The 27,261-nt window shown below is 39.0% G+C and overlaps 1 long non-coding RNA gene across 6 annotated transcripts in view; it reads right to left on the reverse strand.

Moving 5' to 3' along the window:
* LOC123789257 (uncharacterized) overlaps positions 1-27,261 on the reverse strand; it is a 251,998-nt gene that overhangs the window by 27,242 nt on the left and 197,495 nt on the right. For 3 of the 6 annotated variants that reach the window (XR_015724009.1, XR_015724011.1, XR_015724007.1), the window contains exons 5-6: positions 17,973-18,077; positions 2,244-2,388 (exon numbers count right to left, since the gene is read on the reverse strand). This is a non-coding gene — a long non-coding RNA (uncharacterized LOC123789257). Of the gene's footprint in view, positions 1-2,199; positions 2,389-17,854; positions 18,078-27,261 lie in introns of those variants that run through there. The other 3 variants (XR_015724010.1, XR_015724008.1, XR_006778752.2) reach the window with 3 other exon arrangements.

The raw sequence follows: 27,261 nt of genomic DNA on the forward strand, positions 1-27,261 counted from the left end.
TATTAAAGGAAATAAAAGCTAAGCATTATTAGGAGAAGTTGAAGAAAAGATTGCATCTAGAACAACTGAAGTGGGGACTAAGCAAGCAAAAAATTTGAAATTCAGTCACTTAATGAAAGAACTGGAGATAACTGATTCAAATAGAAATCTGGGCAGTCATGAGGGAGGAAGTTTTAACTGTTGTAAATATTTTAGAATATATTCTTCCACAACATTTTTTTTTTCTCATAGAAATGAGTGAGATTAAGTTAAAAGCTTCTGAGTATTGCTTTAAACACTTTGGATGAGAGGATTTATAGCAATTCAAGTATTCCCAATAGTAGAAACAACATTAATTTTTCAAGATGACTAATATCTGGAGCAGATCTAAATGCCTGTGATTATCTTTTGCTTTCTTGTGTTTGTGCAGGGGATTCCTTTCAGCCAGACAGTACCAGACCCCCTTCAGAGGGAAGCTGATAAGGTAATTTAGGTGGAAAGGCCTAATGAGATAATGATGCTAAGGCCAGTTAACACCTAATAAGAACATAACCACCAGGGATGATATTGTTGCTTATTAATTATAATGATGATGTGGAGGAAAGAGACAAGGTGGCACTCATTTAGCAGAGAGCACTCAGGAGTAAAGCTGTTTTCCCAAAGGGCAAGATGCAGTCAGTTAGAGTTAGAAGTAGGGCAACATTTAGCAGAGTTGGAAATTTATGGCCATTGGGTTATCCTGGCAACCGCAGAACTGGAGGCCAAGCAGGAGGTAACAGACGCCTTCCTGAGGTGGCCCTGGGCTGGAGTGGAGATTGCTGTGGTTGAGGGGCAGGCCATGCACAGAGGCAGAGACTCCAGGCTGATTTTTGGGGGCAGTCTGCTTGCCTTAGATTCCATAGTGGTCATTCGTGGGCAGACGGGCAGGTGTCCAGAACTGGACTGGGCAGCCTTTCCCTTTCCACTCCACTCAGTCCTGTGAATCAGACCCGTGGTGCAGCTCTTCAATCAGTGCTGGAGTCGTGCCCTATCGGGGAAGTCCAGAAGATCCTCTGGCCCTGTTTTTAGAGGCATAGATCTAATCTTCATCTGCTAATTTGAATTTAAAGTTGCTTGGTGTTCATCTGTCTCCACTCTGCTTCCTAAATTCTCTGTGGGTCTGGGCACCTACGCGTTCACCCAGAGCAGGGGAATTGTAGGATCAGTTCATTGTAGATACACCGTCTGTATTAATCACATGTGATTAGTCGAGAATGTGAGGAACAAACAGCCATGTGGAAAAACATGGAGCTTTTGGAAATCTTGTGAGTCCTTAAGAGAAGCATAGAAAAGACTTAAAATCCAGGAACAGGCTAGGGGAGATGATTCGCAGCCCAGAAAGGCCCTGAAACTCCCCTTCTTATTCATCGTCTGTCCCCTCACCATGTGGGTCTCAATCTGGATCCTACACCCTACGCCATCACTCCCTTCTCTCTGGGCCTGGGGATACCACATTTGGACTGATGGGGGTGGTTTTCCACACCTTTCCGTGCTACTTATTTTATTAGCTGGATGAGTGCCATTTCACAGGATTTTTCTTGTTCTATGTGATGATGTCACTGACTCTGACACAGAAAGGAAATAACATCCTCATCATTAACTTTTCAAAGCAAGTATATTTTATTTTTATTAAATGTGTGGTTTGAGAGTGGAAAGAAGTGAAAAGTGCTGGACAGGAAGACAGAAGGTGTACCTCTAGTCCTGACCCTTATACATATCAGCCCTGTAACCCTGGGTAAATCTCTTACTTTTGTGAGCCTAGCTTCCCTGTACATAAAATGAAGGGTTGGTTAGGGTAATCTTTATGGTTTTATAGCCATTTCCAGCCTTCAAATTCTGTACTTCTGCATATGCGTTCATAAGAATCCTATATCTATTAAATCTTTATGAGAGAAGCAATTGGTAAACGCATAGGATGACAAATATTGTATTAAATCCATCGGTCAGAGTGAGCAATAAAGGCTGAGGTTACCAATGAACCAACAGCAAAACTATTTATTGAGCACTAACTATGAGGCAGCCATATGCCAACCTTAAAGGCAGGCGTTTTACAGATGAGCAAACAAAGGTTTCAAAAAATGAAATAGGGACATTCAAGATCATATAGTTAATAAGGGGGTGGAGCCAACATTCCAACCCAGATCTCCCTGAAACGGAAACCTTTTACCTTAATCACCACTGTGTGTATCCCTCTCAATTTAGAACCCAATACTTACGTCCCATACCTGATGGCACTGAAATTTTCTTCAGTCACAGTTGTTCTTAACTAGGGATGGAAGGAAGAGCGAGGTAGGGAGCGGTCTGAAAAATGTCCCCAGTCGATTCTGATACACACATCTTTCTGCCTCTACATCCATTTTGAGACCTCACCTAGGCAGAGTCATACCAACATAATTACATAGACAGTACCTTCTAGGAAAACTTTCTGCCACGTGCAGTTCTCATTTCTGTTTCTCAACACGGCTTTAAGGTAGGCAAGGGAATCGGACACAATTATTTCTCCTGTTTTCCCAATGGGAAATTGAAACAAAGAGAATTGATTAATGCAACTTCACGCACCCAGTGGTCACAGAATTGATGTGAGGACTCACACTTTAAGACTCCAGCCACCACAAGACATTGTCTTTTAGCCAATTCAATTAATAATGTATTTTATATAAAGGAAATATGTCATTTTGTTCCCCCCTGGAGTTTCCTAGCAGATATGTCATTTTGGTGACATTATTTTATTTGGAATATCTGTAAAATCAGCATCTCTGAAAAGTACCAGCTGCAATAGCCATTGACAAATACCAAATGGAGGAGAAGGGTTTCTTAACCAGGCATTTCTATGAACAAAAAAATGACTTTTTAAACCTTCACTGACTGGTCCCAGAAAAGTGCATCATTAAGGTCATTAAGAGCGTTTAGGTGCCGAAAACAGAGAGGAGCTCTTCACTGTTCATATGCTTTGAAAGTAATACAAATTATTCTTTTTTTTTTTTTTGTAAATAAGAATTGCTGGCATCTAGGATTTCAAATTGCTTTTCAATAATTTATTTTAATGCCACACAGACAAGGACCTAGTTTTAGTCTTAATTCATGATTCTTTACAATTTAAAATGCATTTGGTCTTCTTTCTTTGTTTTGGTTTCTTCTCTTTCCTTTTGCTAAATAAATTCTAAATTCTTGCTCCATATGGTTGCATTTAGCTACTTGTGAAAAATTAGAAATATACAGTTATAGGATCTGATTAAATAAAGATACCTTAGAATATAATATTGCCATTTAGAAGAATCAGGCAGCCCTATATGGAATGCTCTGCAAGATATATAGTTAAAATTTAAAAAGCAAGATAGAGAACAGCACGTATGGTAAGCTTCCATTTATATAAATACAAATCTATCTGTTTATATACATTCCTTAGCTGTAAAGGACGTTTAAGGAACAGGTAATAGTGGTTGCCTCTGGGGAGAAAGTGACTGCTGGGAGATTGGAGGGAGATTCTATATATACTCTGTTGTCCCTTTTATATAGTGTATCATGTTCATGTACTGCCTATTCATTTTTTTTAGAAAGAAGGAGGTAGAGCTATTTGTACTGAGATGAAAAAATACAAAAGACATATTGTTAGGTATAAAAAGCAAGTTGCAGAATAATATGAATAGTATATGATTTTATTTTTATAAAGTAATTATACATACATATATGTGTGTGTACACATACACATACACACATCTGTAAGGATATGTACCAAATTGTTAGTGGTTCTCCCTAGGGAGTACAATATGAGAATAGTGTATATGTGTGTGCGTGTGTGTGTGTGTGTGTGAACTTTTTATATCCTTTGTACTTTTATATTGTCTAATTTTTTTAATGAAAAGCACATACTAATTCACAATAAATAACTCATAAAATCCAAACCCAACCAAAGGATTGCACTTGACTTCTACACACCTGTAAACAAAATTTCCCAGATCAGCTTTTCTGGTCAGCCATGTTTTGTTTTTTATATCCCACATATTCACTTCACATCTCCTTAACCTCTTTTCTGAAGCTTCCTGAACTTTCTGTTCCTTTGTCTTTGCTCTCCTACATCCCCCTTTATCAATAGGGCCCAGCCAAGGTCATGACCAAGAAATCATGGTAATCCTAATGATAGTTCCTCTCTCAACTTTGTTCCCTTCAATCAATCCAGAATTATGCAACTGAAACCCTCATTCCTACTTTAGAGACTTCAACCAGGACTAAATCTGTCTACTTCTTTAATACAATTTCTATGCCTTCTGGATCATTCCTATCAGCGTAGTTTCAATCTGGTTTAAGTTTTAGTGATGAAAACTCCACTCAACCTCTCTGAACTCCTCACCCCTCCAAATACCATCCCACTTCTTTGAACTTTACAGTAATATTCCTCAAGAAAGTTGGCCTTACTTTTGTAAAGACACTTCCTCTCCCTTCTCTCATTCATTTTTAAAAAAAATTATTTATTTGAGAGAGAGAGAGAGAGACAGAGAGCATGAGCTGGGGGGAGGAGCAGAAGGAGAGGGAGAAGCAGACTCCCTTCTGAGCGGGGAGCCTGACATGGGGCTCGATCCCAGGACTCTGAGATTATGACATGAGATGAAGGCAGATGCAAGGGATTGAGCCACCCAGGCACCCCATCTCCCATTCATTTTGAAAACCACTCCTCTTTCAGCCCTACCACTCTCTGCCTTGTCAAGGTGACTTAGAGTATTTACTTGTCAAATCCAGTGGTAATTTTCAGTCCTCATCTTTGCTTCCTCTTAACTCATTGGTTGCAGCTGATCTCTTTCTCCATCTTGAAACACTTTCTCTCTTGGCCTTCTGGGCACCTCTCTCTTGCATCTCCTACCTCACAATCTTCTTCGTCTTAGTTTCTTCTTTATCCTCTTCACCTTGAAATACCAGAACTGTTCAATGCTCAGTTCTTGAGCCACCACCTGCCTTCTCTATTTAAATTCCTTCCCCTGGCAATCTCATCTAGCCCCTTGACTTTGAACCCCATTTCCATGCTGATGTCTTTCAAGTTTTATGTCTAAACCCTAACCTGGCCCTAAATTACAAACCCGTTGTCTTCTTGACACCACTATTTAGCTTTTTTATCAGGCATCTTAAATTTAGCATGTACGAAATAGATAGACCTACCCCCACCATCCTTTCTGTATCAGTAAATGGCAACTCAACTGAAACTCTACATTCTAGATAAGTCCTGAATATGATTACTTTCACTACTGCCACCATTAAAGCCCTAGTCCAAGCCTCAGTATCACTTACTTGTATTAGCTCAATACTGTTTTGGATGATTATGTGTCAACAATGTTGATAATGGGTGAGGCTGTGCATGTACAGTGTGGGCAAAGAGCATATAAAAAATCTCTGTAATTTTCCCTGAACTTTTCTGTGAACCTAAAGCTTCTCTAAAAAAGAAAAACAAAGCATTTTAAAAACCTTAAAAGATACATAAATGAGATTATGTCACTGCTCTGCTCAAAACCCTACAATGGCTCTCATCTCACTCTCAGTGAAATCTAAAATCCTTACCATGGACTTCAAGACCAATCATGTTCTCTGTACTCATTCTACATCTCTGGTCTCATCCTCTATCACTGCCCCTTCACTGTTCTCACTCTACATTGAACTCCTTCCTGGTTTCTGAACATACCAAGAATGCTTCCACCTCAGGGACTTTGCATTTGCTGTATGTAGTGTCTGTCTGGAATGATCTTTTCTCCGATATCCATATGGCTCAGTTCTCTCCCTTCGATCTGTCCAAATGCCACTTATCAGAGAGCCTTCCTTGAATACCTTTAGAATAGCACTTTTCTCACTTACTCTGTCCCTTTTTTCTTCTGAGCAATTACCATCATCTGAAGCATTATATATCTATCTATTATTTTCTTATTATAAGAAAATAAGCACTGGGGATTTAAGCTCCATGAGAACAGGAACCTTGTTTTGTTAACCACAACATCCTCAACGTTTAGAAGAATTATTGTTATGGAGAAGAATGCTAAAAAAAAATTCACTGAAAAGAACATTAAGAGGTTCACTACACGTCCTCTAGCATATTCAAATTATATGGAATGTGTCTTAAGACATTTACTTCCCCATCTCAACTTTCTCATTTTTCTTTTTAAAAATTTGTTTAACTTTTTATTTTGAAATAATTATAGACTCAAGTATTTGCAAACACAGTACACAGAAATTCCATATTTTACTCAAACTTTACTCAAGTTTCTCCTGCTTTCTTCCATAAGTCTTTCTAAACAGACCTTCAGAACTCTTCCATCACTATTTCATAGTCAAGCCATTGATAAACTTTATTCAACACCAACATCAAATCCCTTCTCAAAGATGACTGTCCTACTCAAGGGAGAGATAAGATACTTCAATTAAATGGGAAAAATGTTTTATCTTATTTTTTTTAAAGATTTTATTTATTTATTCGACAGAGAGACAGCCAGTGAGAGAGGGAACACAAGCGGGGGAGCGGGAGAGGAAGAAGCAGGCTCCCAGCGAGGAGCCTGATGTGGGGCTTGATCCCAGAATGCCGGGATCACGCCCTGAGCGGAAGGCAGACGCTTAATGACCATGCTACCCAGGTGACCCATTTTTTAAAGACTATTTACTAATTTATCTGAGAGAGAGAGAGCATGAAAGTAAGAGATGGAGAGAGCATGCACAAGCAGGGGGAGGTAGCAAAGGGAGAGTGAAAAGCAGACTCCCTGAAGAGGGGGCCTGATCCCAGGACCCAGAGATCATGACCCGTGCCAAAGGCAGATGCTTAACTGACTGAGCCACGCAGGTGCCCCTGTTTTACCTTATTTTAATACTAATAATCCAGAAGAGAAAAGCCTTTTCATCTCTTAGGTTTGCAGGTCCTATGGAAAGATGCTGTCTCTCTTGTAAGTTCTGAATAGCAACTTGTTTGCTGTGATTTCTAAAGATAGGTGAAATGATAATTTGTTGACTCTAGTGTGTACTCATTTATCTCTTGTATGCAACTGTTTAGGAAGAGTTGAATAAAAACAAATATGTGGTTTCCTATATATGTTCATATTTTTAAAAGAAATTATTCTGCAGAGAACCTGTCATTCATTTATTCAACAAATATTTATTGTGTACCTACTGTGTGCCAAAGCTCCATGACAACAATGGTATTTTATCTCCCAAGATGATCTGGAAGAACACCACCTTTAAGACACTAAAGTACTAAAAAATAGATTGAAAACTCTTCCTGTCTTCCAGGTAAGTAGGTTACTCTCCATTGAATGGGCATTCATGTTCAGGAGACAAGGGCATTCAATGTTTATAGCAGCAATGTCCACACTAGTCAAACTGTGGAAAGAGCCCAGACATCCATCAACAGATGAATGGATAAAGAAGACACACACACACACACACACACACACACACTGGAATATTACTCAGCCATCAGAAAGGATGAATACTTATCATTTACATCGATGTGGATGGAACTGGAGGGTATTATAATGAGTGAAATAAGTCAATCAGAGAAAGAAAATTATATGGTTTCACTCATATAGGGAATATAAGAAACAGTGCAGAGGACCACAGGGGAAGGGAGGGAAAACTGAATGGGAAGAAATCAGAGAGGGAGACAAACCATGAGAGACTCTAGACTCCAGGAAAGAAACTGAAGGTTGTGGAAACAGGGGTGGGTGGGGGATGGGGTAATTGGGTGATGGGCATTAAGGAGGGCACATAATGTGATGAGCACTGGGTGTTATATGCAACTGATGAATTATTGAACTCTACATTTGAAACCAATGATGTACTGTATGTTGGCTAATTGAATTTAAATAAAAAAAGGAGACAAGGGCATTATTATGCTTTAATAACTGGTTTCCAGGGTTAAAAAAATCAGTGTGCCTTTCAATATACTTGAAATATTTAAAATAACCTACCATTTGAGAAGATAAGATGCACTGATTTAGTGATCAGAAAAAAGAGGACATAACTGGGACATCACTATCCTCTATTGTTAAAATGAGCATGTATTAAACGCCTTGTAAACACTGTCTTCAAGTTAAGTATTAGTTAGAAACCTTCCCCACATCAGTGTTCTCCCATAATCAAATCTCTTTGCCAGTATTAGCAGGGTGATCATTCACCTCATTTGCCTGAAATGTCCTAGTTCACACCTGTTGTTTCAGCATAATTGTTAACTGCACCTCCTTTCACTCTGTAAAGAATCTTGGTTTGGACGATAAATTACATAGTCAATCTAAGCATTAGGATCTCTGGGATAAATGATCAAGGCGCCATTCCTATTTATTGGTATTACCTTGTCACAAGCTGTAAAAACAGTTTTCTTTTTGATTGTTTCTTCCTGAGTTGTCACAAAGACCTTCACATAAAATCACTCTGTCCCATTAAAGCAATTATTGAAACCCCTTTCAGTAATGACCACTTGTTTTAGTTTTCCTCCTCAGATTCCAAAGACCAAATGCAGACTTCACTTTTCTGGGTCAGTGTCATAATTGTTCAGAGGCATAGCCTTGCACAGAGAAAATTTTGTCTATCTAATCCACAAGAATCTTAAAGAGACATTTTTCCTTGGTAACATTATCTGGTAGAAAGAGTCTGTGAATGACTACTAATTTGAGCCCAGAGAATGGAAAGCCTGACATACTTAATTTCAATGGAACATATGTATTTCTGGACCAAGATACCTACCTAATGTCTCCAGAGTGCTACTAGGGAATAAGTAATTGAAAGGTGACCTCCTTAGATATAATCTCTGTTAAAACTATTTAATCTCAGTGGTTCACAAGGAAAACCTTTCTTGAGTTGAGGAATGGAACGAAATTTCTGGGATTACATGTTTCTACAAGTGTATTTTTGGCCAAATCTAGTAGCAGCACCTTCATTGATTCATTAATTTTGGAAAACTGATCACTTGTTTTTCTCATCAAAGGCTGTGTCCTCATAGCACTAAAGCACCCAATCAATTTGATGTTTAAAAAAGTTACTTTTTAAAAATGTGGGATTATGAAAACAACTAGTGAGAGAACGGAATTGTTTTCACCTAATTGTTTGGCTGTTTCTTAACCTATCTGTAAATGGTGGTGCTGCCTTTTGCCCTGCTGATGATTGCTAGGAGAGTAAACGACATACTTAGTAAAACACTATGAACATTTGGGATAACAGACTGAATTACTTTATCATTCTTGTTTGTAGTCTGCTTGAAAAATTAAGTTGAATGAAACAAAGTGGCTGAAACGTGTTTTTCTTTCTTTGTTCCCTTCTCTACTTAAAATGAAAGTGTATCTTTAAAAAATATTATTACTGAGACAGTCAACTTCATTGTATGACACTGATAGACCTTGAAGTATCAACTACACTCCCCTGGTTTTTTTTTTTTTTTAAAGATTTTATTTATTTATTTGACAGAGACAGCCAGCGAGAGAGGGAACACAAGCAGGGGGAGTGGGAGAGGGAGAAGCAGGCTCCCAGTGGAAGAGCCTGATGCGCGGCTTGATTCCGGAACGTTGGGATCACGCCCTGAGCCAAAGGCAGATGCTTAAAGACTGCGCCACCCAGGCGCCCCTCCTCTGTTGTTTTTTAAAAAAATCCCAGGCTTTTATCAAAATTTAGAATTCTACCAAATTTTTATCAAAATTAAGGATCAGGAACACCAGGCTCCTAAATTCCTTCTTAACCCAAGGGACTGGATTAAAAGCTAAAGAAAAATTTTCCTCATAATTCCTCCTTTTCCTATTTCAGGCATCAACTCTACTTCCTTCATCCTACCTCATCTGTCCCTTTAGGAAACGCACTGCAAAACCCGGAGAGCCTCCTTTCTTAGGAGTCAAAGACAGTTCCTTTCCCAGTAGTTCCCTGGCCTGTTTGTGAAACATGGTCTTGGCAATTGCCCTGACAGTCCCATAGTCCTGAGTAACTGGGGAAGTTCCATGATTCGGAAACAGTGGCATCAGTGGTTGGAGGGGTTGGGGTGATAGACCAGGCTTCTGGTCTTCCAGATAACGATTTCCATTGGAATTATCTTAATAGGTCATATTATATATTATATACTAAAAATACCTGCAGTTCTCTTAAAGGATAAAGGACCTGCAAAAAGAAGGTAAAGAGTTGATATACTAGGAAAAAATATATATTTAATATATATATTTTTCTGAATACTAATGACTTATTCCTAATTATGGGACAGGAACTACCCAGAAAATACCGCATCTTTTCTTGGCAAGGTTATGTTGAGGAGCATGTGCACATCTCTGCAATTCTCGAGATTTACCTGCTGTCTTTCAGCCAACAGTATGTCAAGAATTTAGTGATGTGCCAAGATGAGAGCTTGGGTGTCAGAACTGGGAAATCTGAGACATGACCATTTGGTTGAAGAACTCTAAGTTCCCCGAACATTCTTGTTCCATGAGTGGTTCACAAAAAACCCCTTAGATGTTACCATAGCAACTGTAAGTTTCCCAAACGGGAAACTGGGGCAGGGGGGCAGCGCAGGGGTGGGGTATGTGTTTGTGGTGGAAGGGTGACATTTTTCACAATATATTTTGCTGGAAGGTCTACACTTCAGCAGGAGCAGCTTTAGGAAATGCTGGTAAGTGGTTTTTTAGCAATATTTGCTTATTTTGGAACCACTCTTCCTCTCTACTTCCCCTGCTTAGAGGTGTAATTTTGTAACCTGGTTATCCAAGGTCCCCTCCCTGTGGCCCTCACCTGAGCTGACATGTTCTGGACCTTGTCTACTCCTCATGTTGACCCAATTTCCTATCAAATTCTATCTAATGTCCCATTACCCCTGGATATTTATTTCTGCTTTCCAAGGGAGCCGAGGGTTATCTGGTAATCTAATTGGAACGAGAGTCAAAAGGGTAACAGCGCTTTAATACACTGTCCCTTGTACAATGGAAGTAGAACGTTGGGGTTTATACTTCCATGGGGAGAAGCAGTATTTTCGCTTAAAAATATGACTTTTCAGTGGTGAAGTTTCAGAAACTACATTTTAAATGAGTGGGAGTAATATTTTGGGGACATGGACACACTTTTTAGCACTCTTAAAATCATGCACAAACATTTACTCTGAGCATAAAGAAGGCTGGGCCCTTGAGCTTGGGAGAATCAGAGTCTCTGTTTTGTGGAGCCAGGTTTCATCACTGTTGAGGGAGGAGGTGCTGGTAGGGAGCGAGGCCGCCCAAGAACGTGCCTAACTGCTCTGTCAACAGGAAGACCAAGGTACATACCTTTCTGGGGGTGGGGGGAGGAAGGGTTGGCACAGAGAGAGGCTGCTTGGCACCCTTCCCATGGGCACATGCACCCTCACCCAGGCACTCCCGGCCTCACCCCGTGGTTTGCCTACAGGATGATTCCTAAAAGATCAGAAAGACAAATGATTCAGAAGCGCCTGCAGCTGATTCCTACTTAGAATATGTAATCTCACAATCCGCGCCTGTTTTCTTTTAAATGCTTATACGCCTCTGATCAAATCTTCTCTTTGCTCTTCTAACTGTCCCTTTGAAAACAGCAGCACTGCTTTATTTCTGATTACATAAATGACTTAAGCCAAATAACTTTTAAAAAAATGCCCACAGCAGTTTTTATTTGACACTGTTTATATTTCATTTTTGCTATTCTAATCCAAGATTTTCTGAATATCTTCCTAGCTGAGCCAGGACACATTTGCTGAGTTATTGACTGGGCAGGGCTCTGATTTAAGCTCTTAGAAAAATTTCCCATGTGACTTGGAGTGATTTTCAGTGGGAATCAAGAGCACGATTGTTGGTTCCTAATAATTATGTGGTTTCTATATGCAAATGTATGTCTTTCACATGCAAAAATGCATACAGGGCATAGGATTTCCAGCACTGGCTCAAGTGCACACGTGCACATGCACACAAACACACAAGCACACACACACGTGCACCACGAGTCTCTGCTCTTCATTTACTAGCTGTTCTCTCATTTGAAGTAACTTCTCCATGGCCCCTATCACTATTAAATAATAACAATTTCAGAAAGATGCTTGAGCAAAACAACCTAAAGTTATAATCGTTCAGTTTTAAAAAAGAATGGCATTGCAACTTGACACACACACACAGCTCAACAGGGATTTTTCTGGGAAAGTGATGAGGTAAATACATTTTATTTTATTATTTATTTATTTATTTATGTATTTATTTTTAAAGATTTTATTTATTTATTTTGAGAGAGAAAGTATGAGCGGGGGGGAGGGAGGTGCAAAGGGAGAGGGAGAGAGAGAATCCCAAGCAGACTACAAGCCCAGCACACAGTCTGACACGGGGCTTGATCTCACTACCCTCAGATCATGACCTGAGCTGAAATCAAGAGTTGGACACTTAACTGACTGAGCCACCCAGTCACCCCTATTTAATTTTTTTTAAAAGATTTTATTTCTAAGTAAACTCTACACCCAACATGGGGCTTGAACTCAGAACCAGAGATCAAGATCTGCACACCCTACCAACTGAGCCAGCCAGGCACCTTGGGGTAAGTACAGTTTAGAACTTAGTAAACAGCTTCTGTTTTATTAGCAAAGAAGTAAATAGGGAGTTTTATCGTGGTGGTAAGGCATGAAGAAATGCCATTCAGAAAGGGTTTTTTTTCAAATGCAATGCAGATCTGTGTGCGTGAGCCCATGCCATTTTTGCTGTTTTCTATTAAAACCACAATATTAACTCTGTTAAGAGATTATTACAGTGGTGTGCAAAGCTGCAATGATGCCAAATTCACAAAGTTCTCAGTAAAACTGAGCAGGGGAGAAAACATATATGAGAAATAAAAAAGACCGAAACAATTTTAAATTAGGTTCGAGGTTGCCCCCTTTTAGAAAGGAAGCTATTAGTTATTATTGTACCATATTTTAAAAATTCCCGTATCATGTAAGTTGCTAAATAATAATAGCAGATAACAATTTTTGACTACTGACTCTGTTCCAGGAGCCACGCTTAACACTGTACTTGCTTTGTTCTCATTTGAGTCTCATACTTTTCCCGTGGATGAAGCTATTGTTATGCCCATCTTAATAGATGTGTGTGCATTTTGGAGACATGTAGGTGTAACAGCCCACGCGTAGAACATGTGAACTTGAAATTTCCCTGAAGAGATCTCAGTGACTCTTACACGGGAGCTGTGTCGGGATATGTCGAGAGGGTAATTTTTTTTTCTTCAAGTCACTCTTGATGTGCTCCATAGCATCACGATGTTTCTAAGCGTGTGCACATGTCCAGCACACATTTCAGTTTTTGTCACCAGTTTTTCCCCCCTTTTCTATTCCCTTCATATTTATGATGGGCAATTCTTCTCACTTTGAAGTCTCTTGCTGTGGAATTTTTTTCCAGTAATATTTCATGGTAGTTCATCTTTCTCAGGAAGTCACCTTTAGAACTTTCAGAGGGGTATTAACTTTTTAAAACACAAACACACAAAAAGTCTTACACTCAGCATGAGAGCAATGTTATGTCTCCCAGTGCCATCTTCCCAGTGACTGCACGGGCCACGATGGCTAATGTCATTGTAGCCAGGACCCCACCCTGTTCCTTTTCTGTCTTTCTTGTGGCTTGGGGGCTTTATAGCTTTCGCATCTCTTTGCCTAGCTCTGAGATCAGGCTCCCTGACACTGTACCTCTGTGTTGCTTGCAGAGGCAACTTAAAACATACAATCTCCAGACGGGAATGATTTCGCAAAATTAAAAACAGACAGGGGGCAGAGAAGGCGGGAGGTGTCAAATGTTCCTTCTATCCCACTATCAGTCTGATGTGGTGGCCTTGTTCCTACCTAGTCCCCCTCCACGCTGTCCACTACCCACAGTTAAAATGCCTGAAATGTTAACAAAATACACATGGATAGAGATATGTATACCCTTCCTTCTGCCTCCTAACCCAACACATGGAGTTTTAATTGTGGCTTATTTCAACTTAATTTTGCTTCACCCTTAGGATGAAAGAGACTTATTTCAATAAGTCAATATTGTAAAGCATGTAAGTACTTACAAATTCAGCTTAGCCATCTCAGAAGAAAAATGACTTTGGTGGATATTGAGCATCTGCTTTTGGAGTGAGCTTCCTGTTCTTTCCAAGCACAAACATGGTCATATTGATGAGCTGCTATCAAAGTTACTGAATGTATAATGCACACTCTTTTATTCATTATTAATGCACACAAGTAAATAAAATCTCTGTTCTGGTTAGAAACAAATCTAATAGAAAACAGGCAAAAGAGGTATGGATAGGGAAGCAATATCACGTAACATATCCTTTCCTCAGTCCCTGCCTTGGGCAAGATATGGAATCCAGCAGCTCAGGAGTGCTGGGAGGTTTTATTACAAATGGAGAATTTCCCAGTTATCACAGATCTTAAAATCCCCGTGGTTCAGTGTGATTCATTAAGGCATCACTGGACTCAAGGTGAAGACTCACAGGGAGATGGGATGGCTATCTCTGAATGCAGAAATAGTTATTAAGAAGCCTACGAGAACTACCATTCTCTTCATTGCATTGCTCTACTGTTTTCAGGTCTTACCTTAATTTTTCCTTCCCTCCCCTCCCACCCTTCTCCTCCCCCCTCCCCCTCCCTCCTTTTCCTTCTTTCCTTCCTCTTTCTTTCTTTCCTTCTTTCCTTCTTTTTCTAGGCTCCATGCCCAGCGTGGGGCTTGAACTCACATCCCTGAGATCAAGAATTGCATGCTCTACCACCCCATAGATCACATATTCATTTTAAAATCCATACCAGGCAAAAGGCTGCTACAGGTTAGGCCGCATCTAATCTCTAGCATGCCTCCTGCACATAGCCAGAGTATGTACTTCTAGTTGTGCCCAACTTTCAAGGTGGTTTCAGGCACAATTTCTGAGTTCTAGTGGGTACGAAAGCCCTTGTATCCTGCTCTTGTTTTTGTTGTTCTTAGTATCTTGCATGACTTTCTGCGAGATCTGACCCATGGAATCCTGTAGCACAAAAATGATAAGATGTTTGGTATCTTTCATTTTCTGCAAATAGTCTGTATTTACAATACTACTCTAGTGGTTTCTGACTACCGCTCAGGGTGATTTTGCTTAGCCTAGCGGAATGTCCTGGAAACTACTGGCAGTGATTTAGCCTCCAAAATTGGAACGCATTAGTAGAGACAGAAAGCCTATGAACAAATAGTGGGCATGAGCCAGAGTAAATAAGTGTGGTTCATGAGCTGCGGTTAGAAATGTCTCTCTTTCAGTATGCAGGGCAAAACTTTTGCCAGAATTTGCCATAAAGTCATCACACAAAGCAGTTTTTCCTCCCAGTAAGACAGACTCAATGAAAGAGGGCTTCTAATCTCACAATCAACTTTTGGGGCTGCAGTCATAGGTCATGCCAAAGTAGACGGAGCTGAGGGGTCCTTTTCTCCAGCTAGCCTTACTTACCCTGCCTACTGCCAAGCCTCTGTGAAAAAGAATGAAATCCACAAGGGAGTGAGGAGGAGGTTGGAAGGGTTGGAAGAGGAAAGACTCTTTGTAACACTGAAAGCTCCTCCCAGGATCTCATAACAAACCACAGAGTCAGTTTGCTTCCTCTCTTTTCCAAACCCAAACTTGGCCCTTACTGTATAACTCCTTCGAAGCACTTGGTGAAGTTATCATTACTGGGTGAAGCATTAAGACACCTTCCTCTGCAGAGATCTGTCGGAGGCTCAGAAGCTGAAGGAGACAGACATACGTGGTTTTCACTTTACGCAGCTTGCATTTTCCTTTAGAACTTAACTCCTTGACCACACATTACAGAAGGATTTAGTACATTTGGATTGGAATAGCATGATTTCTGGTGCAGTGTGCATGCTTGCCCTCTGAGCTTGGAGTCTGGTTTCATGCAGTTTTTTTATTCCTGTGTAGACTGTGCAGTCTTAGCAACCACTGAAACCGAAGAAGAAACTTTTTTTTTTTTTTTGAAACTGAAGAAGCCATTAATCAATACTCCATAAGACTCATTCACTGTGGGGATATTATTGTAGGGGCATGTATAGTTTACCTTTAAACAAGGAAGATAATGAGAGACATCATTTTACAAAGCCTTTTTATGATCACCATTGTCATCATACCATAAAAGAGTAAAATACAGGTAAATATTTTAGAAAAACCTCAGGCATGACAACTTAAGGAATAAAAAAATCTGAAATATTATTTCTGCATTAGTTAACAAATTTCCTAATTCATTCCAATATTTATGGATCCCATATTTAAATTCAACCAATATTCATTGGACACCCACTATGTGCCAGGCCTTATGCTAGGTACCAAGACTACAAAGATGATAAACAGAGCAAATCTATTAAAATGTTGACAACAGTCAGTTCTCAATGGTGGAACTTAATTTACACTCTGTTCAATTTAGAAAATTAAATGAAATGTCTTTTTTTCCCCCACAAAGAAAGAAAAAGGACAGTCTCTCCAGGAGCTCGATGGACATGGAAACGAGTGACCCAACAATCTAAATACAGGGTGATAAGCAGAATAATAGAGGGATGCTCAGAGATGGCACAGTTTCCTTCGAGGAGGATATGAATCTGGTATTCTACCCTGGAGGGCAGAACTGATTTAAGAGAAAAGTCAAGTTCTGTTTTAGACTCCCGTGTCTTGCTTATCCATGTGATTACAAATTGCTTAATCTCTCTAATTTATAGCTTCTTCCCCTGTCACATGGGGATAATACTCTCCATCTTATTTAGTTTTAGGATTGTTGAAAGGATTAAATGTGAAAATATATATTAAAGGGTCAAAAGGGGCACCTGGGTGCTCAGTCAGTTAAGTGCCTTTGGCTCAGGTCATGATCTCAGAGTCCTGGATTCGAGCCCAGCATCAGGCTCTCTGCTCAGCAGGGAGTCTGCTTCTCCCTCTTCCTCTGCCCCTTCCCCATCGCCCCTCATGCTTGTGCGAGCGTGCGTGCTCTCTCTCTCAAATAGATAAATAAAATCTTAAAAAAAGGGGGCCAAAAGAACATAATATAAATATAAGATGCTATTATTATTATTATTGGTCTCAGAGCCTTAAGCCTTACTTGATGAACAAAAATGCATAGCCAACAGCACTTTGTCATGTATATCAAATATATATTTGACTACAGAAAGTTATGCATCATTTTTCTTTCATCTGAACATCTCCAAACCCCTTCCCCAAAGTCCCATAGCCAAGGACTTTAAAGAAGAAGCAATTAGGCTCATATTGAATAGGTCCTTAAAGAAGAAACACCTAGGGTCAGATTGAATAGGTTCTTAAAGAAGAAACACCTAGGGTCAGATTGAATAGGTACAGACATCAGCTGGGGGAAACAACAGGCTTTTGTCTCAAGTGAAGCTAGAAGGCAGAATAATCTCACGGAATAAACATGGGCTTTGGGATAAATGGACCTGTAGTATCTTAACATCACTGCATCTCAACTTTTCCTTTTGTGGTGGGATAATAATACCTACCTCAAGGTTTTGTGAGAAATAAGTACGTGAAATAGTTTGAACATGGTAGCTACTCAATAAATGTAGTCCTTTCCCAAGTACTAGTTACTCTGATCCATAGTGATTTCAAATCTTATTTCACAGGGTTCAAGTCCCCTTCTTACATGAACTGATGCTAAGAAGTAAAACAATCCAAGTAGATATTTCGATATGAAAACTGAAGTAACAATGAATGGAACAGAAGAATGGAAGAAGGAAAATGGAAGGAAATTTGCATTCACCACATAAAGTTAACTGATCTGGGGGTTCTGGGTTGGCCTAAGTACTAAGAGAATGGTGCAGTAAGTGGGAACTTCCAGGAGCTGATGAGGATTTGCTTAAACTTAAAATTAGGCATTCCAATCTTGCTTTGGTGTTTTGTTTTGTTTTTTTTTTTGGACTCCCACCTCATTCCCCCAAATTTCACTCCAACAAAAGGCAAACATCTTTCCCTTCCAGTGTCCCAATCCCTTTAAAGCTCACACTTAATGTCCTTCTGTGCTGGCTCCAGCAGATGCAGTAATAATTTCGTCAGCCAAACTTCTACGAGGAGTCCTGTACTCATATGGCTTCTTCACCTGCTTTTCCCTGTCAGTTACAAAAGAACAGGATAACGTGTATTCAAAATGCACAGGTAAAACAAACAAACAAACAAACAAACAAACAAACAAACAAACAATTACTGGAGGGACAAAAAGGTTTCATGGTGTATGTGTCATTTCTATCCAAGGTTCTGAAAATTCTGCTATATTGTCATTGCTGTATTGCCCCGTACGGCACCATCTTCCCCAGTTTGGGATGACAATCTAGTTTAAGAATGGAAAGATGCATTCCACATGACATTCAATTCTCTTCAAAGTGGTTTACATTTTTTAAGTCTTTCTTAAGTTAGTGATTTTTTTACCAGTAGAAATACTTTCTCCTCATCCCACCAACTGTTTCTAAGAATTTCACTCTAGATTACATATTAGCAAAGAATTGTAAGATCTGATGAATTATGGCAGAATCAAAACCTAGCCATCATTATTTTGAAAATCTCAGTCATATCATATGAACACATTAAAAAAATTGATTTGATGAGTCTTTACATCCTTTAAAATCCCCTAACAGTATTGGGGGAAAAAGACGGTAATATAGAACCTGGTAAAGACAAAGCACCAGATTAAATTGGAAGAGGCTAAAAATAGGCTATTGGTTTGGTCAAACCGGAGTAAGCAAATCAGACGGTTTTGGCAAAGGAGAATTCACACACCACACACACACACACACACACACACACACACACACACACACACACCATACACACACCATACACATACACCACACACACACCATACACATACATACTAACAAACACCACACATGTCTACAGACTAAGTGTCTTTACCTGTATTTATTTCCTCTATCTTTCCTGTCCTTGCCTGACCCTGTGTACTTCCAGCATTTAGAATATCTGACTTTCTATTTATTTTGGTAAAAAACTATTAGGCTATTTCAAAGGCACAAGAGAAACACAATTGAGAAATGGTGTAAATCAAATGGATCCACCTTTCTGACTTGCAGTGTGGGCAGGGTGTCTGGACACTGTCAGAGCATTGTAACCCATATCCCAAAGTGACTTTGTTATATGAAAGGACTTAAATTTTTTTCCTCTTTGTAACCTTGCGAAATTTCCACATTAAAAAGCAATCACATCTTTCAAACTGGAAATGATTGTGTTTGGCACTACAGCCTCTGGTGTAATGGGTTGAGCTTGTTTTCACTAAAACGAAATCAGCTTTCAAAATAAATCATCTGTAACAACATTCTACTCCCCAAATCATATAATCCAATTAACAGAGAGTTTTTTTTTTTTTTTCATTGTCACTGGGCTGACAAGATTGGCCAAGTTTCAGCCTGGAGAAACAGAAAGCTTTGGAGGATTTGGCCAACAGAAGGAGAGCTACCCAGCTTCTGCCTTGCCAGGGCTTAATGAACCTTTAAATATAATCGTCTCTGTTTCACCTCCACCTAATGTGTTTCATGGTCAACACGGTTATCCAGTCACTCAGCAATTCAAGCCAGTCAACAAATAGTTGGGACAACCAAAGGACAGTGGCTTACCATGGCTATTCCAGTGAATAAGACCTTTATCAAGATGACATAAGAGCGCCAATGTGCTGAATGAAAATATCCTAAATGGCTGCTTTGCCAGAAGTGTAAGTTATGTGGCAATATCTAAAAGAGCATGTTATAATTTCAGATTTCTCAGGAAATAATATTTTTCTTTGGGGGTACAAAGAAGAAAAAGAAACACCTTATAATAACCAGTAGATCTGTTTTCTTCTGCCAGCAGGAAGAAAGAACTAGATAATGTTTAGGGAATTCCCAGACAAAACGTACTGTTCAGTCTGGTCTTTGCATTTACTCTTGCAAACAGTATGAGACACGATTTGCATTTGGGTTTATCAGTCAGGGAAGTGACAGTCTGTGAGCAAAATGCTCTTATTAAAATAACCCAGCCAAAGCAGCTGGAAGCTGTGGTCAATTTATAACTTTCCATAATAAGTGACAGATCACAATGTTGTTAGCCCTAACCAGGTTCTACCCTGGATAGGCCGCTCCATTTTGGGCTGAAATTTGCAGAAGTATATCTTGTTTCTCTGGAGAATCCTCCTTCAAGTCAGTCCTTGGGGAAAGCTCTTTCTGCGAGCCAATATCTTCTGGCAGAACATTTACATGTAAGGCTTCAGAGTAATTCAGTTCTTCAAGGTAAATGCAAACTTGGTGATGGTGCGATCTTGTTTTTCAGAAAGCTTTACCCAGGACAGAGGCTCACTCACATGAGACTCCTTGGTTTTCAGTTTTTCTTTCCCTATTGCGGAAAGGCTGACTCTGACTCTAGAATCAGTTCCGGGTCTGGATTCTGTCTCAGCTGCTTGTTAGCCTAATAAACTTGGCCAGGGCATTTAACCTTGTTAAGCCTCAGTTTCTACATCTATTGAAAAGGTATAATAATATTGCCTGGCTTAAAGAATTATTGTGGGAATCAAATATTAGCTGGAAATTAGAGTTACCCACCTCCCCCTTAGAATACTTGAGACCATTTTGCATAAAATTAATTCATTACGTGAGTGAACAACAGCAGATAGTAGAAATAAACAGTTTTGTGATCTCAAGTCTCTGAAAGCATTTCTCTCAAACTTTTATTATAATAAAAAGGGGATTAGATGCAAATGGAGGGTTCTAGATGTTCATCATTTACCTCCCATGAATTCCCAAGAGATAGAGTGGTTTTCTTACATTACAGATTAAACAGTAAGAGTTGATTGATTCCCCAGACCACGAAAAAATAAATAAAATAAAATAAAATAAAATAAAATAAAATAAAATAAAAGCAGCAGTTTTCTATGGAAAGTTACTTTTGGGTCTGAACTAGTTTTAGATAAACTGGCAAGGATCACAGAGCTTGAATGAATGATAATTGGCTTGTGTAAGGTCTCCCACTGCTTAAAATTTTATGGTCATTATTTCAACCAGTGAAAATGGAAGTTACATTAGAGAAAGGAGGTTATTTCTCTTTTGGCAAAAAGTTTAGTAGCTATGCTGAAGTGGATGAACACCTTTTCCCCCTCCATATAAGGCCTCTAGCCATAAGGAAATGGGCCAAACAGCTTATGGAGACTTTAATTAAAAAAATAAGTATTATCTTCCAATGAGAGAAATTTATTATGTAATTTTATCAGAATATAAACAATTATACTTAAAGGGATGGTTGTAGCATTCTTTGTGTGATCATTTGTGAAATTATTCTTATTTTCATCCTTCTCCAATGACTGAAATACTTGTCTCTATTTATGCAGTCTACAACCAAAACATATTTTGATTTTTAAAAGCATTCTTTGTGTATTTGGAGATATGAGCAAACAAATGTTTACTTTGATTTAAAAATGGTTAATCGTTGAAGGGCATCTCGGCTCCTCCCACAGTGAATGGATAAAGAAAATGTGGTACATATATACAATGGAATATTACTCAGCCATCAGAAAGGATGAATACCCACCATTTGCATTGACATGGATGGAACTGGAGGGAATTATGCTAAGTGAAGTAAGTCAAGCAGAGAAAGACAATTATCATATGGTTTCACTCATATGTGGAACATGAGGAATAGTGTGGGGGACCACAGGGGAAGGGAGGGAAAACTGGCAAGAAATCAGAGAGGGAGACAAACCATGAGAGACTCTGGACTCTGGGAACCAAGCTAAGGGTTACAGAAGGAAGGGGTTCGGGGGATGGGGTAATCAGGTGATGGGTATTAAGAAGGGCACGTGTGGTGATGAGCACTGGGTGTTATATCCAACTAATGAATCACTGAACACTTCATCAAAAACTAATGATATGTTGGTTAACTGAACATAATAAAAAAAATGAACCCCTATCTTCACAATAAAAATAAAGATGGTTAATTGTACATAAACAGATCAGATTTTGACAAATAATTTCTTATGGAAAAACTGAAGTACTTAGGGACCACATTAATGACATATTTCTTCATGACTAATTAGGCTGGGCATGAAGTTAATTCAAACTAGTGATCAAAATATCTGAAATATCTGAAAATATTAGATTGGCTACTTATTGATTATTTAAAAATATTTGCTGTTCATTATAAACATAATTATTAATGTTTATTGGGACATATTTTACATACCATAAAATTCTCCTATTGTAAGTGTACAATTATATATTTTAAAAGTAAGTTTATAAGAGTCATGCAACCATCATAACAATCCAATTTTATAATGGATTGACCAATTATTGATCCTGTGTTTTAGATTGTTTAGACAGAGCCTCAAGGATGTGCAGCCAATGGAAAGATCCTCAAACAAGTTCACCATTCCAGGCTTGTATTACTAACCTTTATCATAGAGTGATGAAATCATTTGTATACATGTCTCTGTCCCTGAGTAGCCTGTGAGCTTTGAAGGTGAGAATCTGATCTGACACAAGAATATACTTTAATGCACTTCCTTAGAATATCAGAATTTGAGAATGTTATCTCTGTGGATGGTAGATCCAGTACCAGTGACAGCCATAGTGTTTGAAGCACAAAGATCCAGCATCAGACCTGCTCTCCTGCTTGCTCACCTTCTCTAACTTTTCGTTTACTTTTCTTCAGTGTGAACATACCTAATACCGGAAGTGTTTTTGCTGAGTGCAAAATAGGGGAAGACTTCCCACAACTTTGGGATGAGGACTTAGGTTTTTGAACTACAGTGAACGAAAAGTTTGTTTCACCAGGACACGAAAAGGCAGTGACCTGAGAAGATGGACATGGGCCATTTCTAAATCCCGGGGCAGAGGGCAATCTGTTGGTACACCTGCTTCTCTAGAGCTGCTTTTGTCAAGGACTTATCCTGGAGCTCCACTGTTATCTTGGTCAGTATCTTCACAGAGCAAACGAGATATAAATATCATACAAAAGTCATAGTCGAACACTGCTACTTGCAGACAATAACCATTTTGCTCTCAAGCTACCAGATGTTGAATATGGCACTGCAGCCATTGAAACTGGCATCCTTCACTCTGACGACAATAGCATTCAACTGGGGACAGATCGTCTGACCCTCTCCTTCAGGCTGCCAAAACAATTGGTTGAAAAGTACAAATGTAATCAATCAGTTTACTGCCCTGATACATGCTGGAATCCTTCTCATCCCCACCCCATAGATGAGGCTAATTTGAATGGCTTTTCTTACAGAATTGGCAGCCATTTTGGCAGCTTGTAAGGAGAGCCTCAGTGAGAAATACTGTGGAGCACTTGCTGGCCTCAGGGAACATGATGATTTAAACCTTATGCTGCAGTAGTCCTGGGTAAAGCAGAGCTACAGGCAGGCCAGGTATTCTCCTAACACAATGCCTGACAGATTCCTCTAAACAGAGTAAAAAAAGGCTGTCAGCAAAGACTCTCACCACTATGAGTCTCTCTTCAGAGGGGTGTCTTAGAAAGGGGAATGTTTGCAGTCTGCTGAAAAGAGGGACAAACACTCTGTTAAACATCAAATCCTTCAGGTCCCTTCAGAACACTGAATTCTGACTCTTATAGACAAAAGACAGAACCTATACTCAAGAGTTTATGAAGTTAATTTAGCTCTGAGCTGGAGTAAGCAAGGACATTACCCCATTAACCTTGGACAGACAACGGGGCTTATATCATGGTTTGGAATACTGCCCTTAAAATTCACAATAGCTGTATATTACATGATCTCTTGCCTGCTAACAATTACTGATCGAATGACATTTCCACCCCTGGATCATAATAATATGCCAATTTCCCTGGAGCACAGGTGTCATCCAAAGAAAGTCCTATCTTCTACAAATTTTTTTCATTAGTTTGCTTGGCCAGATGGCTACCACTTACTTCAATGCTTCAATATTCCCACTAAAGTTTTCTGGCCCAAGTATAAATATGTAAAAGAAAAATAGAAGGGGACATTGGGCTTTTAATACTGTGGTAGAATGGGTGGGTCAAGGCCAGAAGTCATGTAATTAAGACTGTGCATTTATGAGAACAACATGAGTTTTAGAGAATTCAAGATGGCAGCCTCTTTGAGCATCTAAAATTTCCAAATCATAAGAAAGATCAACAGTGTTACACTCACTGGCCAGGTTCAAATAAAACAATGGCAACCTTAAAACCTCAGGCTAAATTTGCAGCTAAATTTACATGGTAAAACATAGAACATTTCCCCTTAGCTCCTATCCCATAATACTGTGTGACAAAACAATGGAGCTCGGGATGCATTTGGACATTGTACGCAGTTGTATTAGATACATTGCTATCCCTTATGGCCACTGTGGCTCTGTGAGAACAAGGACTATAACTTAGGCATTAAAAAAAAAGATTATTAATTAATTAATTAATTAATTAATTTGAAAGACAGAAGACAGAGCACAAACAGAGGGGAGGAGCAGAGGGAGAAGGAGAAGCAGACTCCCTGCTAAGCAAGGAGCCAGAAGTGGGGCTCGATCTATCTTAGGGATTTTTAAAAAAGATTTATTTATTTATTTTAGAGGGAGAGTGAGAGAGCACGTGCATGAGTGGGGGAAGGGGAAGAGGGAGAAGGAGAGAGAGAGAGAATCTCCAGCAGACTTCCCACTAAGCAGGGAGCTTGACATGGTACTCAGTCTCACGACCCTGAGGTCATGACCTGAACCGAACTCAAGAGTTGGATGCTCAACTTACTGAGCCACCCAGGGGCCCCTAATCTAGGCATTTTTGAATCTCCAGCTTCTAGCTCAGTTGCACAGTATTTTGTGAATGAATAAATCATAGCAGTGTAAAGAAACTGTAGTTATGAAGGATACATCTTTAATGACTTGGTGCCAAACTTACCGAGTTCTAGGATTAGGGAGTTTCCTTAGTTTAGATCATCGCGTGAAAGATAATTCATTTTAACCTAACTTAAAGCCATCATGTATTTGTCTTCCTTTATGGAACCTGGATCAAATATAGCGTAAGGTCACCTTTATCAGACATTAATATAAAATCAAGTTATTCGGGTGCCTGTGTGGCTCAGTGGGTTAAGCGTCTGCCTTAAGCTCAGGTCGTGATCCCAGGGTCCTGGGATTGAATCCTGTATCGGGCTCTCTGCTCAGGTGGGGAGTTTGTTTCTCCTTCTATCCTTTTCCCCCACTTGTGCGCTCTCTCTCAAATAGATAAATAAAAATCTTAAAAAAAATAAAAATAAAGTCAAATTATTTAAAAGTATGTTTGAAAATATACTTCTAGTTTTTAGAATCAGCACAAAAGGCTGGAGATCCCATTAGTGTTACCTCCTTTTGGATGACTCTTGCAATTATTTCAGGGGATTGAAATTCCTGTCCATCTCAGACTAACACCCATATAAGCACTGTTAGGTGTCACCACCCTAGACAGAAACATTACATAGATTTATACATGTCTAGGTAACACCAAACCTAGAGGTTCACATGTCTATGAAAAAGAGTATTATTGCATAGTTATTGACTCTTCTTAGTTATTAAGGAATCTCTTAAAGAGCAGTAAAGCTAATTTTACCTGCTCAAAATACATGATAATGCTACTCATACTTACTTGTGTACATTATTGGAGTATTGGGGCTTTTGGGTTCTAGATAACTTCAAGTTGTTTGTCTTTAAATTTTTTTTTTAATTTGAGTACAGCTGATACACAATGTTACATTATTTTCCAGTGTACAATAAATGGTTTAATATCTCTGTATGTTTTACTGTGCTCACCAAAAGTGTTGCTACCATTTGTCACCATACAATGTGATTGCAGTATCATTAACTATATTCTCTCTGCTGTACCTTTTATTCCCATGACTTATTCATCCCATAATTGGAAGCCTATATCTTCCATTCCCCTTTGCCCATTTTGCCCATTTTGCCCATCCCCTACCTTATTCCTTTCTGGCAACCATCAGTTTGTTCTCTGTATGCGTAGGTCTGATTCTGCCTTTTGTTTGTTTACTCATTTGTTTTGTTTTTTAGATTCCACATATGAGTGAAATCATATGGTGTTCGTCTTTCTCAGTCCGACTCATTTCACTTAGCATAATACCCTCTGGGTCCATCCATATTGTTGCAAGTGGCAAAATCTCATCTTTTTCTTATGACTATATAATATCCCATTGCGCACCCACGTGTGTGTGTGTGTGTGTGTGTGTGTGTGTATGTTATCTATCTCACATCTCCTTTATCCATTAATCTATCAATGGACATTTAGGTTGCTTCAATATCTTGGCTATTGTAAATAATGCTGCAATAAACATGGGGTGCCTATCTTTTCAAATTAGTGTTTTTGTTTTCTTTGGATAAATACCCTGTAGCAGAATTACTGGATCACGTGGTCTTTCTATTTTAAATTTTTTGAGGACTCTCCATTACTGTTTTCCACAGTGACTATTACAATTTACATTCCCACCAATAGTACATAAGAGTTCCTTTTTCTCCACATCCTCACCAATACTTGTTATTTCTAGTCTTTTTGATTTCAGTCATTCTGACAGGTGGAGGATGATATCTCAGTGTAGTTTTGATTTGTATTTCCTGGATGATGAGTGATGTTGAGTATCTTTTCATGTGTCTGTTGGCCATATGGATGTCTTCTTTGGAAACGTGTTTATTCATGTCTTCTTTCCATTTTTAATTGGATTATTCATTTTGGGGGTGTTGAGTTTTATAAGTTCTTTGTATATTTTGGATACTAACCCTTTATCTGTCATTTGCAAATATCTTCTCCCATCCCGTAGGTTGCCTTATTAACCTTGTTGATTGTTTCCTTCACTGCAAAAGCTTTTTGTTTTGACGAAGTCTCAATAGTTTATTTTTGCTTTTGTTTCCCTTGCCTTGGAAGGCATACCTAGTAAGAAGTTGCTACAGCTGATGTCAAAGAGGTTACTGCTGTGTTCTCCTCTAGGATTTTAATGGTTTCATGTCTCATACTTAGGTCTTTAATCCATTTTTAATTGATTTTTGGGTATGGTGTAAGAAAGTGTTCTAGTTTCATTCTTCTGCATGCTACTGTCCAGTTTTCCTGATACCATTTGTTAAAGAGACTGTCTTTTTCCCATTGGATATTCTTTTCTGCTTTATTGAAGATTAATTGACCATATAGTTGTAGGTTCATTTCTGGGTTTTCTATTCTGTTCTATTGATCTATGTGTCTATTTTTTTTTGTGCCATACTGTTTTGATCACTACAGCTTTATAATATAACTCGAAGTCCAGAACTGTGATGCCTGTAT

Source organism: Ursus americanus, chromosome 3 (genome assembly GCF_024610735.1).
Source record: "Ursus americanus isolate L20-20 chromosome 3, mUrsAme1.1.p, whole genome shotgun sequence".
Classification (NCBI taxonomy): Eukaryota; Metazoa; Chordata; class Mammalia; order Carnivora; family Ursidae; genus Ursus; species Ursus americanus.